Genomic DNA, 16,754 nt, shown 5'->3' with positions numbered 1-16,754 from the left:
TGCTGTGTGCAGTATCCCGTGACAGCTTCAGAAAGCAGATGGAGAATCAACTAAAGGATTCCTGTCCTACTTTTGTGTGAAGCTTATTGAGTATTTTTTTTAAATATTTCTGGTGAAGGAGCACAGTCAGGAAGATCCGGGCTCTTGTTCTTTCCCTGCTCTACTTGACCTTCTGCAGTTAAATTAATGTGATTATCAAACAATCGAATTAAAGAATGAGACTACGTTGTAAACTGTAAGTCAATAACCTTGCAAGTGATTGGCATCTCAGCACGGCTTCTATACTGTCCTATTAGTAAGAAAGGAGGCCCAGCTGATCTTTCTACCAGGCTGTTACAGGCGTTCAGAGTATCGCATTTCAAAAGGCGTTGACTGTGCCTCCGGGGGATATGTGATTTTCAGTTGCGCTTTTCTGTACCCATCCCACCACCCCAGAGCTTGCATTTAGAGGGTTGTTCGAATTAATTTTGGATATGGACTCATTAGAAAAGAGAGCTATAAAAGGAATCCAGCTAAGAATCACCATTAGTTGTGATCTGTTATCTTTCTGATACAGTTCCTCTCTTAACTCCTGTACTCTAAAAGCCCTAGCAGACATGTGAGTCTTCCAACAAGCGGCCAATTGAAATTATCACACAGCTCTCGATCGCCAGGCACCTGCTACAGAAGTGCAAATAAACTTTTAAAAGGCAGGTAAAAAGAGCAGTTGATTTCCAGCTGCTGCGGAGATTCCATACCCCTGGCATTTGGGTGCAGGGCCTGAAGGGTGAGAATTCAGAGGTCCTTCTGGAGGGGTGGTTCACATGGGCCTCTGCTTGGTGGAAATCTGGTGCGAAAACAAACAAAAGAAGAACTGGGGGGTGGGGTAGGCAATTGGAGGGCGAGAAATTGGGGGTAGGGGAAGAACTGCATTTATGTTCATCAAGCTCCACAATGATGACGTGATAACAAGTGAGATCCACTTACCGAAGAGAAGCACAAAGTAGGCTTGTGTCCTTACTGCGAGAGCCCAGCGGCTGCACACTTGGAGAATGCGGAGGTGTAGCACTGACTTTATCTTTGGGATCGTAGGGCTGTCCGCACGCACACAGGCAACAGCTAACAAGCTCTCCTCCAGGTTACTCTGGACCTTATCTTCAGGAATAATGCAGGGGTGATAAATAAGTTTAGAGTGGCGAGGCACGGAAGATGCAATCGTAATGTCATCGGGTTTGAACTGCTGATGCAGATCTGTGCAGAAAGCATTTGCAAAAATATGGGACTAGGAAGGGTGCGCCCTGGAGGAATGCAAAATGAGTTCGAACTTGGCCAGAATTTTGCAAGGTAGAGGAAATAAAAGTGAAAAGGAAAAAAGAAAAGAAAAAGCCGGAACCAGGGAATGGATGATTGGAAATTCAGCCTAATAAGATCAGAGTAAGGCAGGAACAGCGAGGTGAAGCAGAATAAGAGGAGCCTGTAAGTGAGGTCATTAAATGTGAGAGAAGGGGCGAGCCATGTGTCTCTCATCCTGAAATCCACGTGGACCACAAGAAGCAGAAACATTGAAACCATGCAGTGATTAACAGTAAATTAATACCTAAAAGCTTAAATAGATTAATATGATTCAAATAATAAACGACACGAGAAGATTGTCACAAGTCATACTGAGTCCCTTGTCACATGCTGCAAGTCTTCCTTGCTCAAGGAGTATTGATCCAGATGGTGCATTCTGATCCCTGTGGTGTGCCAGGCTGTTTTTTTTTTTTTTTTTAAGTAAGATCTTGGTTTTTTATAAGCAAAAGTGTTTAACTTATGAAAAGATAAGCTATTAATGCAGTCCAGCACTGGAGAAAGCATAAAAATATAGAGGTGTGTTATGTTAGAAGATCGTTTGTGGAAGTTTCTGGTTTGGGGCTCAAGGGAGACACTGAGGTGGATTACCCTTTGGGGTAAGAGATTTATTAGAAGAGTTACATGGCATGGGCAGACCGGCAGTAGCATTGCAGGGGATCGCAGGGAAGTTCAGGCCCACATGGCAAGAGTTGGGACTTCCTTCTTACTGGGTTCAGAGGAACAGTGTAGGTTCTATATAGATCACATGATTGAGGAGTAGCCCTTAGTACCCACTGGGTCTGAATCAACTATGGGGCTGGGACTGACAAGAATCTAGAAAATTGCTCCTTTAGTTCTGGGCCCTAAATTATTGGCAGTGGTCACAGTTCTGTTGAAGTGGCGTGGCCCTGTCTCTCATCCTGTAACTGTGACCCAGAGATTGCGTTTCCAGTGCAGTCCTGAGGCATTGCAAGGCAGTGGTGTGACGTGGAGGTGTGTAAGGACTCCAGGTGGACCTAGAAGGGAGCAGAGTTCTGTGTTGGTTTTTTTGATCAAAGCAAAAGGGAGCTGCTGCCTGGCCCAGAGGAAATTCCAGAGAGGCGCAGAAGCACTGAGGGGCCAGTGTGGTCAGTGAGCCTTTGTAGGTCCTTAAAGCATGCCTGAAGTTAGACTACTTACAGGGTGAAAACTGATTCGCCATCCCATCCGGGAAGGAAACTTAAGTGCAGATACTCCAGAATATTTACCCCACCCACTATCCCCCTTCCACGAGAGATATTTCAGCATGTTCATCCCACACACTGCCTTGCTGTCCTTTGCTGAGTGTGGAATACAGGCTCCAGGAGGCAAAGACGGCAGCTGCTGGCTTCCCTTGGCTGGTGGGCACACCGTGCCAACCTCGGCCTCTGCCATCACATGGCATCTTCTCTCTGTGTGCCTGAGTCTCTTCTGCGGACTGCAGCCAGGCAATGTACACCTTCCTCACAGTGATTTCATCCTAACAGATTACAGATGCAATCACCCCATTTCCAAGTAAGCTCACTTTCTGACAAATCTAGGGTTTCAGATTTGACATTCTTTGTTTGGACATAATTCAATCCACGGCAAAAGAAGTAGGATTTCTTGCTTCCGAGGTAGACATGTCGAATCAAACTGGCAAACTTGAATACAGGGACAAAAGATTGATTTTTCCCCCTTTTTAGCAATATATGTTATGTGGAATGGGGAAATCTAGTAAACATTAAATATTTTTATCTGCAAAAAGCATTTGGTAAGATTCTCAATGGGAGATTAATGGCTAAAATAAAGAACGAGGCATTAGGAGATAAATTTGCTTATGAGCAAGCGACAGAGACTTACGGGTGGAGGAAATACCTTGCTGATTGGAAAGGAGTGACATACAGCCCAAGCCAGGAATCAGTTTGGGGACCTGTGGGTTTTGCACTTTATTTTTTATTGGACTTTGTAATAAAAATACAGACCCTCAAACAGTCCAAGACAGAGTGAGAAATGCTACGAGCGTCAGTAATCAAAAGTTATTCTCGATCATAAACTAAATGATTGGAAATAAATACTGACACAGACTGCACCACGGACCGTGATGTTATAAAGTGGAGCCAGATTCCCCGTGTTCTCTCTTCCTCTTTGTGGAAGAATATTTCTTTATTTGACTTAAAAAAAAACCTGAAGATTTCTGGGTTTACTTCATAGCAACAAATAAATGAAATAGATGTGTTTTTTAAATGTGGAAAATTATGTTAATGAAGGAACAACTGGCTGGCACAAGCCAAAGGTTATATTGCCTTTTCTAGAAGAAAGAAAAGAAGGGCCCACCGTGTTAAATTGCTCAGCAAAGGCTTAGGTAGTGAGGAGGACATTCTGGAAATCACCAGCTTACTTCTGTGGCCCTGGCCCTAATGGGGGTATGCACAAAAAGTCATTGTTTTATTGCTGAAGCTGCAGATTGGAGTGGGGATGTGGGGCCGAACTATAGCACAGAACTCCTCTTTTTAAATTTTAACATGGCTTTCAAAAAGTCCATAAACGTCAGTGATCTCATATGTAATTTCTGTCTTCCGAGCAGCTAGTTAGGCAAATGGTCTTCAAGTTGGAATTGAGCCTACAACATTTTTGTGTGTAAGTCACTGAATTCGTCTTTCTTTCTTTGCCGGTTTCCCCGTGGTGTGCCAGTCAAATTGACGACATGAATGTTTGTGTTAACTGTGGGGTCTGGGGATATAGCTCCCTGGTTGGAGTGCCTGTCATGTGCAAGACTCTGAGCGAGTTCAAGCCCTAGCCAAAATTAAAGAAGTAGATAGAGAATTTAGGTTGAAATGCTTAGAAAACTGTTAGGATCCTCAGCTGTGTATAAGAAAAATAGGGCGGGAGGGACGGCTCAGCTGATAGGAGCACTTGTTGCTCTCGCAGAGGACGCTTGTTCTGTTCCCAGCATCAGCATGGTAGTTTGCAGCATCCATAACTGCAGATCTGGGGATCTGATGCTGTTTTCTGACCTCCAAGGCAGGCGCATAGTTCATAGACATATATCTACTTAAGTGCGTAAAATAAAAATAAATCCTTAAAATGGAAAAAATAGTCACCCAAATTATGCTTTTGTTTGATTTTAAAAGAGTTCATCAGCTCTTCATTGTGTGGTGAGAAAACCTGAAATGCACAGTGGCCAAACTCACAATGACTACTATTCAAACCCTTGTGGAGGCCAAACTCACGATGACTACTATTCAAACCCTTGTGGAGGCCAAACTCACGATGACTACTATTCAAACCCTTGTGGAGAAGGACACAAGCGTGACCAGGACTCCAGCAGGACTTTGTAGGAGGGTTTCCTGAAGGCTTGTAACTAAACTCTTGACAAGTCCAACTGCAGTTGATTCTGATTTCAATTGGTCCAGGGTGGAAATGCGGATGAGGGTGGTTAGTGCTTCCTCAGAAGTATTTATAAAATGGCCTGAGTGCAGCTGTTGGGTAGGCAGGACCTTGAACCTCTAACCTAGACGCCAAAGAAGACAGGTCAGGGGTCTTTCTTCCCAGCCCTGCATCTCAGCAGCTGGTTAGAGAGGGTCTCAGACTTGGACAGGGCCCTTGGTAGTTAGCATAAAGCAATTAATCTGTTTCTGTAAGTTGTTTGCTTGGCAGACTGAACCTGTGTTCCTTGAGGTCCTGTGGGGCCAACTGTTCTTTAGACCAATCCAAGGACTAGGCCCGCATCGGCCATTCTGTAGTGCAGTGTACAATCCAAAGGCTGGGCCTGCATCCGCCATTCTGTAGTACAGTGTACAATCCAAGGACTAGGACCACGTCAGCCATTTTGTAGTGCAGTGTAGATCCTAAACAACACAGGCAATACTGGTTTTTATTTTCTTATTGTTGTTTGTTAAGGACACAATTTTGTATTTCTAGTTTTTCAAAATCATTTGTTGGCCTTCACTGCAGTAAAAACAGAGCAAGGTTTCTCCTCCCATCTTCTTTTTGTTAAAGATTTATTTATTAATTTAATGTGCAGTGGTATTTTGCCTGTATATATTCTGTGTGAGGGTGTCATATCCCCTCAAACTGGAGTCATTGGCAGTTGTGAGCTGCCATGTGGGTGCTGGGAATTGAACCGGGTCCTCTGGAAGAGCAGCCAGTGCTCTTAACTCTCTCTGGTCGTCTCTCCAGCCCCTTTCTTCCCATCTTCTACCTGTTAGGTGTGGAGTTTGTTTGCAGTCTTGCCCAGTTCTGAGCTGTGCTACAGAGTGGAAGAAAGTGAGGGGTTGATCCTGTAAGGTTCAGAGTGGAGACTGAGGAGGAAAGAATGCAGTTAGTCAAGGGTGGAGGGACACCTATGGTGGTTTGAAAGAAAATCATCCCCGAAAGGAGTGTGGCACTATGAGGAGGTGTGGTCTTGTTGAAGGAAGTGTGTCACTGTGGGGGCAGGTTTCATATATGCTCAAGCCATGCGCAGTGGGATAGTCTACTCCTGTTGCCTACAAGCTGTAGGATTCTCAGATGCTTCTCCAGCACCACATCTTCCTGCGTGCTGCCATGCTCCACTATGATGATAATGGACTGAACTTCTGAAGCTGTGAGCCACCACAATTAAATGTTTACCTTTATAAGAGTTTCCATGCTCATGGTGTCTCTTCACAGCAATAGAGACCCTAAGACAGCACCCTTCTGCCACCTCAACACCCAGGGATGCTCTTCCTTCCATAGGCTTCTCCAGAAAGTATCTAATGAAGGTACCATGTTTTCTAGATGCTACTCTGGGACTGAGAAAAGGCTCATAAGAGAGAATGGGGATGAAAAAATGAGCAACTAGGCAATTGGCAAGATAGCCCATCTCCTAGTTTGGTGTAGAAGTTAGAGGCAGAGTGCTTGATCTGCTCTGTGGGAGCGAAGGGGCCCCAGGGACAACCTTTCCATGCACCTCTTCCTGCTAGCCCATTTGGAGGGAGTGAAAAGAGCTCACAGAGCTGGTGGCACCTGTGAGGGTTCTAGGGGACCGATGTGAAGTGGGACGGATGTGAAGGAAGGCCTTTCAGGTGGAAAGTCACGGGATCTGTGTTGTAGCGGTGTACAGAGGCTGTGTATCCTAGAGCCAGGGTTGCTCCAGTTGCGTGGGGAAGAAGTGGGGTGTGACTGGCCAGGAGATGGAACCAAGTAGGCCCTGCAGAACAGGGTGACTGTGGGCCATTGTCCTCTTCCATTTCTGTTGTGATAAAGAACCCTTACCATAAACAACTGAGGGAGTAGCTTTATCCAGTTTACAATCCCGGGTTGTAATCCGTCACAGTGAAGAGCAGTGTCAAATAAATGTATGTAGTCTCGTGTGTAATCACCTGCCTAGGAATGGTGCTGCCCACTGGGGGCTGGGTCTTCTCACATCATTGAACAATCACAATAGCCCCCTACAACCCCAGGACATGACCACAAGCCAACCTGACTTAGACAACTCCTCACTTAAGATTCTTTTCCCAGGTAGGGAAAAGAATGTTCAGGTTAACAGATGAAAACCAACCCCACAGCTGTGTTAGAAGCAAAAGCGACAGTGGTTGAGAACAGCCACATGGTGAGTGGAGGAATGGGAGTCTCGACAACACAGACTGTGGTTTTGTTGGGACATGGAATGTGTTTGCAACCCAAGAAACCAGGCCCTCTCCTTCCTTCCCTGTGAGACCTTCACTGCCCACTCTGGTTGGGTTCATTACAGAACATGGCATAGACTAGCCATCCTTTTACTTTTCTGTTCATGTAACAGGGAGAAACAATAAGAGCTTTTTAAAAATCTACCAAAAGCCATGAGGGTAAGTAGGAAGCCATTTTTCTAGTTAGAACACATGAGCCAGGCCTAGCATGTAAATCCAGATGAGGACCTGGAACCAGTGCTCTAGAGGGGAAGACAGAGCTTGCTTTCACTTCAGTTCTCAGGATGATCTTTTCTCACTGTTGTTCTGAGAGGAAGTAGTGTACCCGTTTGCTTTGTGTGAAAAACTTATCACCAGCTGGGACATTGGAAAATAAGTTTCCTATGCTTCGAAGCCGCTAAATTGGGCAGGGACAATGGCGGAGGCTCCAAATCGTCAGTGGGAGGGGAGGGACTGTAGATGGTGTGACACGGAAGTAGCAGGAAGCTGGTGGTAGAGTGCCCAGTGTCATCACACTGGTCTGATATTAGCATCGTAGGGAATAATTAAAATATGCCTGTTTATTTTTTTAATAAAAATGGAAAGTGCGGAAGTTACCTTAGCTTGTGCAGTGATCCCTGCCATTACATCCCTCACGTGCCGAGGCTTTTCCTCAGCCTGGACATCTGGCGACTGGAAAACGGTCTGCATTCTTATTCTGCAGTATTCAATATTATAATGCCTTTTCAAGCCATAAAATAAAAATCTTTAAAACTGCTTTCAGGTATTTCCAGTACAGTTGGCATTTCCTAAATTGAAAGGTTATTAAGTATATTTTTCTGCTGAAGTCATTTCTGAAGTTCATTTCTCATTTCGTGTTCTTGCCAACACCACACATCCAGACGTGGTTATTGCTTATCCTATTCCTGCCTTGATTTTAAACTCCAGACTCCCAGGATGTGATCGAGTTTCTTCCTATGATCAAATATGCTTTACCATTAATCTTTGTTTGGTCCTTCAAGGCTAGAGTGAAAAAGTATGATGATTTTTTCATTGTTTTTTGTTTTATTATTATTATTATTAATTTATTTATTTAATTTAAGACAAATAGCTCAGAGAAAAAGAATGGCCCATATAGAAGCCAGAAAAGAATTTGTGCTTACCGACACAGAATGAGACAATAATATGTGTCATAGCCTATAGTTTGATCCTCTTGAAGGTGCTAGCACCCTGTTTTAGGGGCTCAAGGCATGCAGGACCCCAGCAGTTCCCAGCAATTTCTGAAGGAACTGTGTGTATGTGTAACCCAATGAGAATAGAGTTGCTCTGGGGGGAGGGTGGGAAAGGGGGAGGGTGAGAAAGGGGAGAGTGAGATAGGGGTGGGTGAGAAAGGGGGAGGGTGGGAAAGGTTGGTGGCCTCACAGGGAGGAACTGGCTGAGGAGGGCAGGGCAGTGTGGAGAGGATCTTAAAGATGGCATCTCCTGTTTCCTTTTCTCCAGAGCCAGGAATGGCTGCGTACTGCAGGAGAGGTGTGATTTAGCCTGGACTGGCCTTGACCTCCCCTTGGTCTCTCAGATGCCGGGATTATAAAGCTCAGAATGTCCCTGCCCCAGCTTAGTAGGTGACAGTGTTTCGAAGAGATGCAGAGAGGGACTCCACTGATATTCCTGTGTCTTGAGGAAACTCCATTTTGCTGAAAGCTTATGGGTGCTTGGAGGCCTGAGCATTGGATTCTGTAGGAGTAAAGCTGGGATTCTGGGCTTGCCTGACATTTGTTGTCCACAACCTGGAGAAATACGTTTTGATTTCAGCCAACTGTGCATTTATGAACTTTGGAACACAATCCATTTTTTGGTTGGAGAACTGCATTATTAAACTGTTCAACTTAATAATTAAAGATAGAAAAATGCAGCTGGTTCATCTGTGCTGTCAGCCAGCATTTAATGTGTGCAGATAACATGGAGGTGAGTCTAAACACCAAATATTCAAAGATACAAATAGAGAGAAGAGAAAACAGCTCGCGTGATTCCCCCGGAGACCTCACATACGATGAAGGGTACCGCTGCAGAAAACCAAACCAAATCAAACAAAACCACAAAACGCTTTACCGCTCGCTCTGCTACATCCTAGTTCCCACCGAATCCCATTTCCTCCCTTTCTTTATAAACCCGCAAGTCTCTTCCTTCCTGGATCCATTATTAGAAGATTACAGGTAAATACTCTGGTTCTCAATTTTTGTTAATACATTTAAAAGGGAACCTAGAAGCTAATGAAGGAAAGAGAGACTCCGCTATGTCCTCTGTGCTAAGAAAGTGAAGGAATGTCAGCCCTCCTTGGGGTTTATCGGCAGTCATTTCGACTTTGGCAATCATGCCTGTTTTCCTTCAAATCAAAAGGATGTCTGGAAATACATTTTTCTTATATTGACAACAAAGAAGGGGCCTTCCTTCATAAAAGTCGTGCTTCGGAAATTCAGAAGTAGAGAGAATCCTACTGTGAATGGAGAGTGAGCTGCCTCTGGAGTTTGTGGAATCAAGATTTGAACCATTGATTCATAAAGATAATTTGTGCTTGTGTCTCAGTGCAGGGGCGAGGGGACTTTTGATCGCATAATGAGATGCACGAAGCAGGATTAGAGTCTGGGGATAGTTCGTTAAAGAAGAAACAGGAGAGCTGAAAATTTGGTTTCCTGCTCTGTGGAGCTCAAATTAAATCTGGTTAAAGACAGATTCAAAGTTGAAAATTCCAAGTTTTCTTTCCTTCCGTTCAGACTATTTGAGAATGCATTTATGTCAATGTGACATAGTAAAGCCAACCACTAGTGTCTGGGGTGGCCTGGGGTTGCTCCCGGGAAAGCACAGGCAGAACAGGAGAGAGTCTCCCGAGGATTAGCGCTGCAAGGTCAAGGGAAGAAGGGAAGCTTGTGTGTTTGGGGCCCCTCCTGCTGAAATCTGATTACAGCGTTGTGTTTGGTTAAGCAGTGTTCCAGCTCCATCCTTCCCAACAAAGGTTGTTGAGGTCAAGAACTTTGGGAGGGACATTGAGTACCAGCCAGGCCCAGGATACACTCACTTCTGTGAAAGAGTGTGGTTTATGGGACTCGTGTGAGGGCTCAGTGGGTAAAGGTGCTTGATGCCAAGGCTGATGACCCGAGTTCAATCCCCAGAACCCACGGGTTGGAAGGAAGCAACCAATTCTTGCAAGTTGTCCTCTGATCTCCATACGCGCAGTAAACAAACAAACAAGTAAATGTAATGAGACCTTGAAGAGTGAACATGCTTTGTAGAAATATAAATCCGTGGCCTTCTCTTTAAGGCCATCGTTCCAACTTACTTTAGACTGACAAAGTTTCTGTCATCCTCATTATTAATACCAGACCCACGAGTAGAGTAAAAACTCTAGATTCTGTCAGGCCCTATAGACAGAAAATTGTGCTCCGTGGGAGGATAAACGTTTAAGCAGACACGATTACAATGAGCTCATAACTCTTAAGAGTGTAATGTAGATATAAGTGGGGCAATTTGAGAAAATCTCCCCTGTAGTAACTTTGAATGTTGTTCCCTATTCCCGTGACTGGTGTCTGAAATCTGTGCGTCGGAGCCTCCCAGTTGAAGCCTACTGGGTGTTCCAGCTACGGGGGAGGCGGCATACTCGGCTAGTGTGCGGCACGAGTTCTGCCAAACCAAAAATATTTTGCTAATAATTAAAAAAAAAAAAAAAACCCAAGCTGGGCAAGGATGGTGGCTCAACTTGTCATGCTAGTATTTGGGAGACTGATGCAGGAGGATTGTCATGAATTTGAGGCCAGTCTGAGCTGCAGTAATTAGCTCCAGGCCAACCATTGTTACCTGGTGAGACCGGTCTCATTAAGCAAACATCTGTTAAGTGGAGACCCTAGGATCTGACTCTTCCTTCTTCTCCCTGCCCCTTCTCCACCATTGAGTGTGGGTTGCAACATTCATTTACCTAGAGGAAGAGGAAGAGAGTATTTCTCTTTGGCCTGAGCACAGTCGACACTTGAGATAGTCTGGTAGCATCGGGGAAGAAGAGCAGAGATTTCCCCAGATTTCAACTCTGTGGACTGAAACTGTGCTGAGGGTCAGATCAGAGTGAGAGATGTCCGGGTGGTTGTGTGTGGAGCCACGCCAGCCTTCTTCAGGAGCTCCTGCTGGCCCTGGTGGGACAGGAACTCCTCATGATACCCTGCTCGTGCCTCCTGACCTCTGCTCTCCAGCTCTTCACTATGTGGTCCTGCATCCCCTGCTCCTCTCCTCCCAGAACAGCCTCCAGCCAGGGCCAGAGGCCTGTTGATCATCACTGAGTACACAATTCAGGATGTAGCACAGTTTGCACTGGCCAATAGGGCATGAAATGTCCCCAAAGCTGGGGATAGTCACCTTCTACTAACATCTAAGATTTGTAGAAATTCCTTCTTGGCTACTTTAGCCTGAAAATGTGACCTCTCTTTGGAGTGCTTGCAGACTTTTCTAGGATGATAATCCTAGTAGCGTCCCAGTGTGTCACAGGACTTGTTGAGGGTGCCAATCTGTTGAGGGAGGCTGCTCATTCATTCCCACCTGCCCTGACTCGAAATAATCAAACAGAAACTATATTATTTAAATCACTGTTTGGCCAGTCACTTAAGTGTGGAGCACGGGTAGGGGATGCCTGGCTCTGGAGTAACTTTCAGGAAGCTCCTGCATGTTCGACCCTTCCTGTTGCATTGTCACAGCTGGCTGGGGTTTGTGATCCTGTAGTGAGAGGCAGATCAGAACAGGTAAAATTCATGTCTCAGAGTGTGGAGATCCCAGGTGTGTGTGTGTGTGTTTGCGTTTGCACATCTGTGAGGGTGTGTATGTGTGTGTGTGTTTGTGCACGCAAATATCTATGAGGGTGTGCATCTGTGTGAAGGGCAGAAATAGATCTCGAGCATCTTCCTCAGTCATTTTCCACCATGTTTTTTTGAGGCAGAGTCTCTCATTCTTTTTACCTGTATCTCCCCAGTTCAGCTAGGCTGACTTTCCAGCAGGCCTCAGGGATCCATCTGCCTGCCTCTGCCTGCTCAGCACTGATTCGTAGGTGCAGACCACCACATGGGTTATTTTAGTGTGGGTGCTCGGGGTGGAACCAGCATCGTCATACTTGCACATGAGCACGTCACTCTGTGCCGCCTTCCCAGCCACACAGCTGAGGGTTTTACAGTGCAAAGGTCACCGCTGAACGACTCCATGTGTAATCTTATGGTGCTCTCTAGATCTTCATGTTTATAGATGTTTATAGTCATTAGTTTCTAGACAGTAGATGTATAAAGAAAGTCTCTGGACCAGAGCAGCCTTTTGTGGGTTTCCAGATGTGGGGTAGTCTGCTTGTCTGTCATCCCAAGTGCCCGTTTCCTCTACAGGTTATTGCTGCAAATCTTGCTCCCCATCTTCATAAGAAACTTAGCAGTTGAGTAGTTTTCTCTTCAATCGATTTTATATTTTTAAGTTATCCATGTATGCTATTTGGGTCTTGACATAGAATAAAACCACAGAGATACATGGGACGTATAGTTCTGAGTACAGAGGCTCTGGCACGTGCCTTAGAGGAAGAAATAGTGGCTGTACTCAACAGCAGTCCTACAGGTAGTGTTTGTTCAAAATACTAAATACATATCAAAAAGTCCAAGTAGGGACTTAATCCTCTGGAGCTGGAGTTACAGGTTGTGGGCCTGGGTGCTGGAAACTGATCCTGGGTCCTCTGCAAGGGCAGTACGTACTCTTACCCACTAAGTTATCTCTCCAGCCCCATCTTCAGGAAGTTTTGAACGATTTTGAATGGACTGGGCAAATGTTACAAGTTTCTGGTGATCTTTTCTGATTGTACCCATCCCATTAGAAGAGATTTTCAGGGCCCTTCTCCTCCTCTTTTCTGGGAGGACCACAGTCTGGTGGTAGCTGAGTGCAAAGGAAGACAGATAAAAGAGAAAGTGTGACTAGTTGGGAAATAGAGCCACCATTTTGACTTGAAAATAAGTTGGGATCAGCATTGTCTTTGTAAATGGCTGGTGAATGGGACCCAAGCAGATGGCCACTGGGGAGCTCTCTACAGTACAGGCTTTGTATTGAGAGTCCTTGCAGAGCTCCCCCATCTCTAGATCTGGGAGGCCTCGTTCTGTAGGTGCCTCAGAATCATCACCTAGAGATAAAGTTCCCCACAGCAAAATTAACACTGCGTCCTTTGTGAAAGGCAGGCCACTGTGCAGAGTAACTCTCCAGACTCATCATCAGTTGTTGGGGAAAAAAAGATGTATGATGACATTGAGGTATGATAATCTCAAATATGTACTGCATTGTTTTTAAAAGCTTTGTGTTTAAAATTCATAGCACTTTCTAATCCTGATAAAGTAGCCTAATTTTCTAGCTTGCTTTGTTCAGTAAAATGTATTTCTAAATCCATTTTAAGCAGCTATTTTTTCAATTTGAGTAATTTTCTCTCGAGTTAATAGATTCCACACAAGCATACCTGACTTTTAATGTTAATATATACTATACATTCCAAACTTGCTCATGACAATAGAAAGCGCAATCAAAATGAGATTCAGTTGTTTAAAGCATACCCTACCTGTTATTTTGTTAAAATGAGCCTTCATTTACTCTTCTTTGCCAAAGTATAGTGATAACCCAGCTATTTTTTTACCTCGCATGGAGGTTCCTTTTTCCTCTTCCCTTGCCACCGATGTGAGGGGGGGGGGAAAGAAAGGATGTACTGGAGATGTATGGTCTTGTCATTTTAAGTTGTCTTCTGAATTACCTTATCACTGGGGACATCATCTGCCCAAGTCAGGCCTTACAGCTGGGTAGGTCAGCCCGAGGGGGCTGGCCAGGGACAAAGCACTTTGATTTGGATATATTCGGTATTTATAATTTGGTGTGTATAGATCAGTGTTTTTATTCTGTGATGGTTTAAAACATTTTATTGTTTTTAAAGAATTATTTTTCATTGTTAATCATGTGTCTGTGTGGGGTATGTGCACATGTGTGTAGATATCCTCAAAGCCAGAAGTGGGCACTGGCTCCCCTGGAATCAGCTTTAGCAGGCAAACTGTGAGTGATGGACATGGGTGCTGAGGACAAAACTCAGGTCCTCCGGATGAGCAGTTGATCTCTCCAGCCTCCAGAGAAAGATTCTTTCCAACCTGTGTGGTTAGTCCAAGGGAAAGCATAATTTATGCTGCTTGAGTCAGGACCCCTGCTAATGGAGTGGGGTCCTATAAAGAAACATCTTGTGGGGCTTGTGGGATGGTCAGTAGGATAAGCCTTGCCTCTCGTACCCATGATGGAAGGAGAGAAAGAAGAGAAGCAACTTTCAGAGTTATCCACCATCCTCCATGCTTGCTCTGGCAAATGCACACCTGCATACACACCACACCTATCCACCCCTCCAAAAAATTTTTTTTTTTAAGAAAGAAGAGGTCCTAGAGAGATGGCTCAGCAGTTAAGAACATGCCCTGTACTTGCAGAGGACCTGAGTTTAAGTCCCAGCACCCATGTTGGACAGCTTAAAACCGCCTGTAGCTCTAGCTCCAGGGGAATTTGACCCCTCTGACCTCTATGGGCACCTGCAGTCATGTGTATGAATCCTCCACACACCATAATAAAAAAATATAAACAAATTAAAAATATTTCTTGGTCTTGACTGTTTCCAGCAGTTTTTATATCTCTATGATTAGAAGCAGAACCCAATTTTTGGACAGAGAGGGTAGTTAGATAGTGTCAAAAGGTCTTAGAGAGGCAGTTAGATACCATCAGGGGGTCTTGGTCAGAGAGGACAGTTAGATACCATCAGGGGGTCTTGGTCAGAGAGGACAGTTAGATACTGCCAAGGGGACTTATTCTCCTATATCTAAACCTTTTCAACTTCCGACTCCTTTTTACCTGGAAAAAAATATTACATAGCTCTGAATATCTAGGTCTATAAAATAGATAAATAAAATCAAACATTTACTAATTTTATTTAAAAAAATTAAAATTTGTCTTTAAGACAACTTGTATACATGTTTTATAACTGTTTAATACAAAAATCACATTTGTATATTAACTATTTCTAATTTTAAAAAATCAGTTCTTGGGTAAATTAGTTGATGCTGCAAGACTCAGAGTATTCTAATGTTTCTTCAGACTTGATCCATGTTTGGATTTTATAACATAAAATTGTAGAAGACTGTTTAGGACCATTTAAGAAATGGTTGGAAATTCTGTCCTAAACTGTTGTAAGGAGGCCACTTGTTGGGTCCTGACTGCTCAGCCCCAAGATAATCACACAGAAGCTATATTATTTAAATCACTGCTTGGCCCATTAGCTCTCACTTCTTATTGGCTAACTCTTACATCTTAATTTAATCCATCTCCATTAATCTGTGCATCACCATGAGATTGTGGCCTACCAGCTGTCTTATGTGGCAGCTCCATGGCTTCTCTCTGACTCCACTTTCTTCCTCCCAGCATTCAGTTTAGTTTTCCCTGCCTAGCTAAGTTCTGCCCTACTGTAGGTCCAAAGCAGTTTCTTTATTCATTAATGGTAATCACAGCATACAGAGGGGAATTCCACATCACCTCCCTTTTTCTGTTTAAATAAGAAGGAAGGTTTTAACTTTAAGAGTAAAATTGCATATAATAAAACAGGTATCAATCCACAATTATAGTTATAATATTTATATCTACTGTATCTTTTATTATAACTAAGGAAACTATAATTATATATTCTTCAACTCCATCAAAGACTCCAGAAGAATGTACTATTACCTAAGTAATCAGAAAGTGCATTGTAAGCAACTTCCAAAACTCTAGAATTGACAGGGACATCTTGCTGCCTGGAAAATCACCCAAAGTTCTTCTGAATCATTGGGGATCCATCTTCAGCCTACAGGCCCATAGTATCCAGCAGACTTTTCCATGAAGCAGGAAATTTCAAAGACAGTTCCACCTATATTGACAGTTTGTCAGTCACTTTCTTCTGTGTCCTGCAGAATGTCTGGCAGACTGCTTCATGAAACAGGAACCCTGAAGGATGGTTTCACCTTTAGGCAAGTTCAGCAGTCATTTTTCTGTGGGTCCTGCATATTTAGTTCACATAGCATAACATCAAGGAGTCCAGGGAAGAGCAGTTTCTTGCCCAAATGGCTAACAAACTCCATGAGGAGCCCCTTCAATGCCCATCTTCCTTTTGAAGTAATTGGTGCTGTCAGGAGCAGATGTGTCTCACTCTCATGAAAAGTCCTAACTTCTTAAAACACTTAAATGCCATATTCTGTAGGCCTTTGAAAGGTTTGAAGAATACCTGCCTAATTGAAATATATCTCTACATATCTAGAAAACCTAACTAACATGACTAGAAGCTTGATTATTATAGATGATTATCTATTAACCTGTATTTCTTAATTATATATTAAATTTTTAAATGAGCTGCATAATCACAATACCATAATCAAGAGCAGAAATATGTATATACAAATATAATAAAATTGACTTTAAATTTGTATCAATAAACCAAAATCCATACCAAAGCAAATCTCTACAGCATATCCCCCTTTAAATGTTAACAAACATTTATAAACAATATTTGAGAATATGGGCGTAGTTCTCTCCATACTGCTTCTTGATTTTTCTTGAGCAAAGTAATTTTTGGGGGTGTTCACGGTGACCTTTCAGGGGATCTTAGTGCTTCATTCCACATTAGCCTGGAATGAACCCACAGGTTCTCATCCTCTGTGGAAACAAAAGTAGAACCTTTTTTCCAAAGCAACATATTCTTATTCTCATATTTTGAAGACAACA

General features: G+C 43.6%; 1 protein-coding gene and 1 pseudogene across 2 annotated transcripts in view; both read left to right on the top strand.

Annotated features, from left to right (window-relative positions):
• The window catches only part of Dera (deoxyribose-phosphate aldolase), a 91,868-nt gene that overhangs the window by 54,582 nt on the left and 20,532 nt on the right, over positions 1-16,754 (top strand). The window lies entirely within an intron of this gene.
• LOC126497355 (signal recognition particle 19 kDa protein-like) overlaps positions 12,479-16,754 on the top strand; it is a 13,770-nt pseudogene continuing 9,494 nt past the window's right edge.

The sequence above is a fragment of the Alexandromys fortis genome, unplaced genomic scaffold, assembly GCF_014885135.2.
Source record: "Alexandromys fortis isolate MF-2015 unplaced genomic scaffold, M_Fortis_MF-2015_v1.1 scaffold_21, whole genome shotgun sequence".
In the NCBI taxonomy this organism is placed as follows: domain Eukaryota; kingdom Metazoa; phylum Chordata; class Mammalia; order Rodentia; family Cricetidae; genus Alexandromys; species Alexandromys fortis.
The sequence above is the reverse complement of the archived record's forward strand: the minus strand, read 5'-3'. Positions and strand labels throughout refer to the sequence as shown.